Genomic DNA, 9023 nt, shown 5'->3' with positions numbered 1-9023 from the left:
TCGAGCCTTGCACAGTTGTATGCCATGTACCATTAGCAAGTTTCCTCTCTTGGAATCCCCAATCTTGAAGCGTTTCAAAACCTTGTTAATGTATGTACTTTAGCTTAATCCAATTAAGCACTTAGATCTATCCCGATAGATCTTTATATCAAGGATATATGTTTCCTCTTTTAAGTTCTTTATCTTGGACTTCCTTAGCCATGCTATTACACCCTTGAATGTTGGGATGTTGTTTCAGATGATCAGTATGTCATCGACATATAAAATCAGGAATACTACTATGCTCCCAATGACTTTATTTTATACACAAGATTCATCTTTGTTCTTTACAAAATCAAATTCCTGATTTTCTCGTCAAAACAAGGATTCCAACTGCGAGATGCTTGCTTCAGTCCCATAAATGGACCTCTGCAACTCATACTTTTTCAGGATACTTTGGATGTTTAAAACCTTCAGGTTGTACCATGTACACATCCTTACTCAAAATTCCATCAAGGAACACAGCTTTAACATCCATTTGTCATATCTTGTAATCATTATATGTAACTATGGAAGCAGAATCCTGGTGGAATTTAATCATAGCTATTAGAGAAAAAGTTTTTTCATAATCAACTTCCTGAGTTTGTGTCAAATCTTCTACTACCAACCTAAATTTATAAGTATGTATAATCCCATCCATGTCAATTTCTATTTGCACCCAACTAGGGGTGTAAAAGAAACCATCACACCGTTCAACCCACTAACAACCCAATTAAACTGAAACCGCTAACATGCCAAACCGCTAAACCGCCAATTAAAAGGGTTGGAATTGTGTTAGCCTAGTTCAACCCAACCCAACTCAATCCGCCAGGACCGGTCCTAAGGTTTTTGATGTCCTGAGCGAAAATGTTCAAAAATACTCTCTCAAAGAAACACTAAAAGTTTAGTGGTTTCTAACAACGTTTAACATGATGTTACCGATCAATAAATCTACACAAAATAAAAAAAAAATTGTTCAATGTAATTACTAAAACCTCATATAAATACAAAGTAACAACAATATTCCCAAGAAACCATTATAAATAAAAAAAACTATATGTAACACCTGGTAGAACTCTATAAATGTTCATATTAAAACAACACTTTTATTGATTGCTTCTAGAGTAGTTTGGTGTAACCAAGCTATTGATTTTAAGGCAATTCTCAAACGAAAGTTAGTAGAGTCATTTTGTACCAAGTTCATGTATCATACAATAAAATAATAAGTTTTTTAAGATATTATCACAAGATTTTTTTTTAAACAAAAACTCATACAAATATGAAAATATTGCATTAAATTTTTTAAACAAAAACTCATACAAAATAAGTTTTTTAAGATATTGTCATTTTGTACCTAAGATCATATGTCATCATATGCCTTTGGGCTCTTGCTGCCCTGGCCGACCATCCACTTTTCCGAACACTTGGGCCGCTCATGCAACCCGCCAACTCGTCGCTAATATATATCATCGATAAATTTTTATTTATATGTATATATAATATATTACTCTATTATATATATATATATATATATATATATTAGTTATGTTTGTTGTACAATTCAATAATGAGTAAATTTATATAATACTTGTTGAGTGTATGTATTTTTTAGCTAAATGTATAGGTTACCAAAAGAGATTCACCACCAAAGAATGATGTCAAAGAATCTAATAGGAGAAAACTATTGAAATCATTTTTTGTAGCAACAACAAATGCACATGCAGGAGAATATGAATGATGTTGATACATATTTGGTTGATGAGTCTATCAATCCAAAAACTTCATCATTTGATGTTGTGCTTTAGTGAAAAGAAATGTTAATAGTTATAGCATTTCATTATAACAACATTAGTTTTATAGGATGTCTAAATGTTTAAGCGTCCTAATATGATACTTTTTAGGATGAAACAAAAAAGTGTCATATCTAAGATTGTTACAATATGTTTATAGGACATTTTTTAGTGTCTTCACAAGCTTTTAGGACGCTATTAAAATAAAGTATCATATTAATTATTTTATACAATACTATTTGAAAAAGTGACATATGAACATATCTATACTATATTATAAAACATTTGACAAAAACTCTTAAAAAATATTTTTTATGCATAAAGTACTGTTTATTAATGCATATTACTTAAAACTCAATATTACAAGTAGATTGTGCGTAAGTACAACTTATTAAAGCTCAATATCTTAATTCGTGTAACTAACTGCAGATAAACATAATCAAATACATGAAAAACATCTCATTTTAAATATAAAAATCTAAAATATAATTAGGATAATCATTGTTTTCTAACGGAATACTTAATTATTATCTTTATAAAATTTTATATTATTAAACCAAAATAAATTCTTTCATTATTAAAATTAAACTAAATTATAATAAAAAAATAAATTAAAGAAATTATACAAAAAATGAGAACTTTTAAATAGTTGATTTGATATTAACATTAATATATTTTTTTCAAAATTTTATGATATCTTCAAATTTATATTTCAAATTTATATTTTATTAAAAAATAAAATCATTATTACTTTCTTAAAAACACATTATCGTATTATAAAATCGACAGAGACAAAGAATAAAATAGAACATTAAAATCGAGATGTGTCTCGCTGCATTGCGTAAGTACTCTTCTAGTGTCTTATAAATAGATGAGTTTACAAGACACTTTTCAAAATTGTTCTATAAAATAACTAATACGACAGTTTATTTAAAAAAACGTTTTAGAAAACTTGTTATAACGTCTAAAGACATCTTATATACCTATTGTAGTCCTTCTTTTAGATAGGACGTTTTATAGTTTGGTTCTATAAATTTAAGTCTTGTGAAATATTTCATTCGTCGAATTTATGTACGTAATAACCCACCAACCCAAGCCGCCTCAACTCGTAAGGGTTCGCCTGGATTGATTTATACTTTTGAATGGGTTTGTTGGGGTTGAAATTTTTACGAAACCGCTATGATTAGGTTGGGTTGTAAAAATATTGTAAACCGTCCAACCCAACACGTGTGCACCCTATGTGGCACAACATCAATTATACCCCTTAAGATTGGATGAATTGGGGGAACTTGTGCGTTTTCGGCTTGCCTTGGCAGTTCTTGAGTCGTTACACTCTCATCATTACCATCATCTTGAGTTACTTGACGACTCCACTTGTTTACCATGGTGAACTGTCATACACATGACAAATATCATATTGGTTGAATCTTTATAAGATTGACGACTAAAACTTACTACTACATTCATCGATCATTATAACAATAATAATTTCAAATATACTTGTGTAACAATATATTCATAATAGCAAGAGCCGTATGAGATTTTGAATATATTAGACACAAGAATTCTCGTCATCATCGTCATAATATTCAATTAGTGTATTGTTGTAGGTCCTATAGCTCTCCCCATTCTAAAACTCCTACCCATGGCTAAGGAAGTCACCACTAAAATTTCAAAGCTTTGACTTAGGCATCTTTAGGCATCTAGGTCCATATCTAGTTCACTTAAACTAAAGCTTTGATACCAACTTATAACATCCTAAAAATGGGACAACAAAAAATTGTGGTATATAAATATCAAAATATGAGCTTTCAAAAAAGGGAAACTTAAACACGTTAGTTAATTACAATTTTGCAACCAATGGGTTTGAGGATGACAACCTCCTAATCTAATTCCTTGGAAGAAATAAGATTACAACTGGATGTCGCCTAAATCATCAAAAATGACTTCAAGCAATGGCGTCTTAAAATGCTCCTACAAAGCTCCCTAAGACGGGTGAAATACCGCCTATGCATTTCCACTTTTTGAACCTGAGATACATACCGACACCAAACAAGTGTTAGGACAAAAAGTCTAGTGAGCATGAACATAAAGTAAGAAACCACAAAAGAATTAATTAAAACCATTTGTGAACCAAGCATAATGTCCTTTTTGGAATCAACGGAAGAGATCCTTATCCATTTAGAGTAGTGGGAACACAAGAGTATGCTTCTCATCCAATGGTATTAGGTGTCCATATTTAATCATAAGGTCCAAGTACCCAATGACCCTTAACAAGTTTCACTTCAAAAATAGGTTGACCTTAGTGTATCTCCTTGAATAACGTCTCAAGGCTCACATTCACTTACTACTTACTACCTACCTCCAAGGTAGCATATCAAGCTTTGTGGTTCTTAGTTCCTACTACAAAGGTAGCATCTCATGAACCAACCTTCTTTGTTCTTACTTGACAGTCTAACTTTTCACAAATCGCAAGTGAAATGTCCAACAAATAGATATTGGGGCAACTTCCCATTCTTCATATTAGAGAGTTGCTAAATAAGTTTAATATCTCATTCATAATCATAAGACTAACATTTAAAACCATGTAACCAATTTAAGTCAATAATAACATCAATGTGATATTCATGAAAATGCTAAGGTAACAAATCAAGGTCTATCAAAACCATTCCAAATAGACATATAACATACAAGGAATCGTTTTCATAACCTCAACCTAATTATATATCCCAAAATGTATAGGAGACATCAAATATGGTCATGAGACCAAATCACCAAATGGATGTGAAATATTCAAAATTAAAACTTGATATAGTATTAAAGAACACATTTAGGCATGTATCTAGTTTTATAAACCATTTAAAAATCACTTGCTAGGTGTTGGGTCATTGACCAGTATCTTCCTAAATCGAAACGTGGTGCTGACTGCTACGCTATAAGGAAATAAATTGCGCCTTATCAACCAGAAATTGCTTTTGGCATAGTGGTAAGTGCTTGGATCCGAACATGTGGTTTCAGAGCAGGTCACGGGTTCGAATACCATGGAGTTCAAAATAATGCCAAAGGCATACTGTGCAGCCATTGACTTCTAGCGAAGATCTTGTTAGTCATGGTAGATGCTAGGGGGGATTGTTGGATCATTAATCAGCATCTTCCTAAATCGAAACGTGGTGCTGACCGCTACGCTATAAGAAAATAAGTTGCACATTCTCCACCAGCAATTGCTTTTGGCGTAGTGGTAAGCGCTTGGATCCTAACACTAAGATTTTAGAGAAAACCTAGAAAACCAAGCAAAACTCTAGAAATGGAGGTGATGAATTTGGATCTTGATCCTATCTTGAAATATTTACTTGAAAGCCCTTAAATACTTATAGATAGAAACTCTAACATAATCTACGGAGAAGAAGGGAGGTAGAAATGAGGAGTAAATGCAACAAATGAGCTGAATTAGACATTTAATAAAATTGAACATGTCTACCGATCCTGCTAGGCAATTGTGCCCCTTGTGCTGTTGCTGCCATTATAGCCCGGATTTTACTGAGGCCTCTTCCCTAACTGGTGATCCTGACAGCTATTGTTTCTAAGTGGCACTATCGTCGAGTACAATAGCCCCGTTTATACCAAAAGTTTCTTCATTTTCACCCTTTTTGAGTCCCTTTCCTTGCATAGCATAACACTCAAACACAACCAAACTTCAAGATACATAGTCTTAGTTGTTGTAAGGATAAAATAACGATAAATATAAAACTCAGGGATTTTACTTACTTAAAAGTTTTTGGGCATTACATTTGTGTGTGACCCTCTAGGTTTACATGCTCCTTGGTAGCATTATCATGTGACATGTGTCGTTGGCATCTAAAACTTACATATCTATATACATATTGCATACACAAAAACCTAAAAAGAACCAAACACCCTCGTTCCCCTCCCAGCCTCATCTTCCCCTTCTTTCTTCCATTTGTGGTGAAACCCACCACCACCTCTAGTTGCCTTCAGCCATGTTCTAGCATCCCAGATGCCACTATCGCAGTGAACACCACCACCACCTCTAGCTGCCTTCAGTCGTCCTCCAGCATCCATTGATGCCACCATCGTAGCATATTCTGTCACTACCACCATCGTAGCATCTTCAGTCACTAACACCATCGCGTCAACTTTATCTGATATCATTCCCCAGGTTTCCCTTCTGCTAGGCTGCTCCCAATCTTTTTCCCTGCTTCCACCATTAGTCTAACCCAAACCGCACCACTTTGATATCGATGTTCAATCTTGATCTCAATTTTATGTTTGTGTTGCTTTATCCATGATCAACCCCCTGATAATCTCTCCCCCACCCCTGATAATTAACAAATTGCATCTCCTTTCCTTATATTTTACGCTTTTCAAATTCTTTACATAGAGTGAAAATCACAGAGTGAACATTATGCGTTTTTTTCCAGTGATGTTACCTTACTCCTGATGTAGATTTTGTCACGAGTGGTGGTAGGACTCAAATAAGGTGTGAAATGGTTTAACAAACCAAGAGTCTAATGTGGGCATAAGACTCTTAATTCATATAGATTTTAGCATTTTTATTTCCATGTTCTTCAGTTGTTTCTTAAGAAATTAAAATGCCCTAATTTTCAAGTTGAATGTTCCTTAATTTATGGGCTGATTTTTTTAAACTTATGGTTTGTTTTTTAAAATTTTCTTATAACCTCAAGATTGAAGTGAACTTTTTCACTCATCTCATATTCCATTCTAGAAGAAGAACAACCCACTAAGGGGACATTTGGTTCATATAATGGACTCCGGTGGAGTCAGAATCCATCATAGGAATATCAATTTGAAGGAACTGGAATGTAATTTGATTGAATTTGACCGCACATTTGGTTGACAAGAATTGGAATGAGGTTTAAATATGAGGACGAAAATAGTTATAACCAACAAATCACATAGACGAAAGTCATAGTTTTTTTTTACTCTAGTTGTCTTTTATCAGAGCCAACTTGAGGGAAAACGAAATAGAAACCACATTGACAAAAAAAGAAGTTTTAAATATGAGGGACGGAAATAGTTATAACCAACAAATCACATAGACGAAAGTCATAGTTTACTCTAGTTGTCTTTTATACTTCACAATGTGTTTGTCTTTACTTTCATCGGTTATACATATTTAAAAATGACTATAACCAACGACCCCAACTATGATCTCGCAAATTTTCTTTCTGAATACGAGTATGTAATCAAAAGCTATACCTGAAAGCAAAACTAGACAAAAATATTAATATTGTGTTAATAATATCCTTTTCATTTATTCAACTAAATATATCCATGCTCCCAATCATCTTGTTCTGTTTTTAATATTAGTTACATGTGTCAACGATTTTTCATAGCATTAAATTATTTACTTTTGTCGTCTTGTCCCAGTTTAACTATTTAGGTTGATTAATTAATCGAAAATGAAGTGATTGTGTTACAAATACATAACGATCCCATCTTAGCTTCTATTCTTAAACTTTGTATATATTTGAGTTTATTTTTATCGTTTTTAGTTTTTAGGGCTTGAGTGAAGTATGTAAAAGCGGAAATAATAACGTGTTCAAGGGCTGTTATGAAACTACTAAAAATACAAATAAATATATTTGTTTTATGTTGATTGAATTTTTGTTCTTCTTCCACTAAGACAGTTCACAGGTTCGTATTCTTATTTGAAAAACCTGAAACATAAGATAATAAGTGTCTTACTATACGTTGAGTGTTGAAAGGCCCTTTAATGTTCATTCCTGTGAATGTTTGGTTTCATGAAGAATTTAAAATGATGTTCATGATAAAACTAAGTTCATCAATATGCATTTTTTAAATCGGTTTACTGTTTTATTAAAAAACTTAAATAAAATTATACTAGTTACTTATTTTTAGGAGGAGATTTTGAAAATTTCAATTCAAAGATTCAAGAGTTGTTAATCATATTACTAAACTAGCTACTCTTTCATGTTAATTAGAATAATATAATTAGTTTTCTTAAATGAGTGACATATGTTGTATTTCACAAATTGTCGAGTTATCAAATGATTAAGCCCCCTCACACACACACACATACATATATACATACATATATATATATATACACACACACACATACACACACACACACACATATATATATATATATATAACTAGGTCGTCCACTGAAATAGGAAATAAAAAGCACTCTCCTTGGCTCTGATGCCTATAGTAGTATATTAAGAACTCTTCCCTACAATATATTTCTTTACTATGCACCATTTAAGCTAGTTGATGCACGCACCTAAATAATCACATGTAAGGTTTGCTCTTAGAGTCTTACGTATTTAAAACTCTCATAAGGTAATGGGTGTTCACTTTGGTAGGTCTAGTTGTTTGAGCTTAACCGCATTTATTAACGTTGATTAGGGTAAATGCATTTTGTCTCGTAGGGCTGTCTCTAGTTTTTGTCTATTTTTGGTAGCTCATAAATTTAATGGAAAAATAAGATACAATCCAGTAGGTCAAGATGTTCTACTTCTTTGAAGTAGAATATTGTGTCATGACAAATATTACGTGTGAAATTCATTGGATTTTAAATATTTGAAGAGATTTATAAAAAGAATATTGATATAAAGTCATTTTGTGATAATAAATCTACTACTTAAATAGCAGCAAAACCAATATTACATAAGCGAAACAAACATATTAGAGTAGACTAGAAGCGTACTCGCGCAATGCAGCGAGATACATCGTGTTTTTAATATTTCATTTTATTCTTTATCTCAGTCGATGTTATAATATGGTTTGTTGGGTTCAAGATTAGTGCTTAAATGTTGTATTCAAGTTTCTCCATTTACTTAGTTTTATTGTAATTAGTTTAGCCTTATTTTCTTTAGTATAAATAGTATTTTCATTGTAATTGTAATGACACAATTGATTACATCATTAATCAGAAAAGGTGATTTGACTGCAATTATTCTCTCTCTCCAATCTATCTTGAATTYATATTTTGTTCTTGAGATTTAATGAAGATTTCTTCAAGATTCGTATGAAATCTGGACTTTTCATGGTTTTATGTGATTTTGAGAAAGCGATGATGTTTTTATTTTTGAATAAAATATATGTTTGACGATATCATAAAAATTTGACAAAAATATATCGATATTAGTATCAAATTAACTATTTGAAATTCCTCATTTTTTTGTAATTTTTTAATCCAATTTTTTT

The sequence above is a fragment of the Cynara cardunculus genome, assembly GCF_001531365.2.
Source record: "Cynara cardunculus var. scolymus isolate 2C chromosome LG 2, CcrdV1, whole genome shotgun sequence".
Taxonomy (NCBI): domain Eukaryota; kingdom Viridiplantae; phylum Streptophyta; class Magnoliopsida; order Asterales; family Asteraceae; genus Cynara; species Cynara cardunculus.
This window is presented reverse-complemented; position numbering follows the sequence as displayed.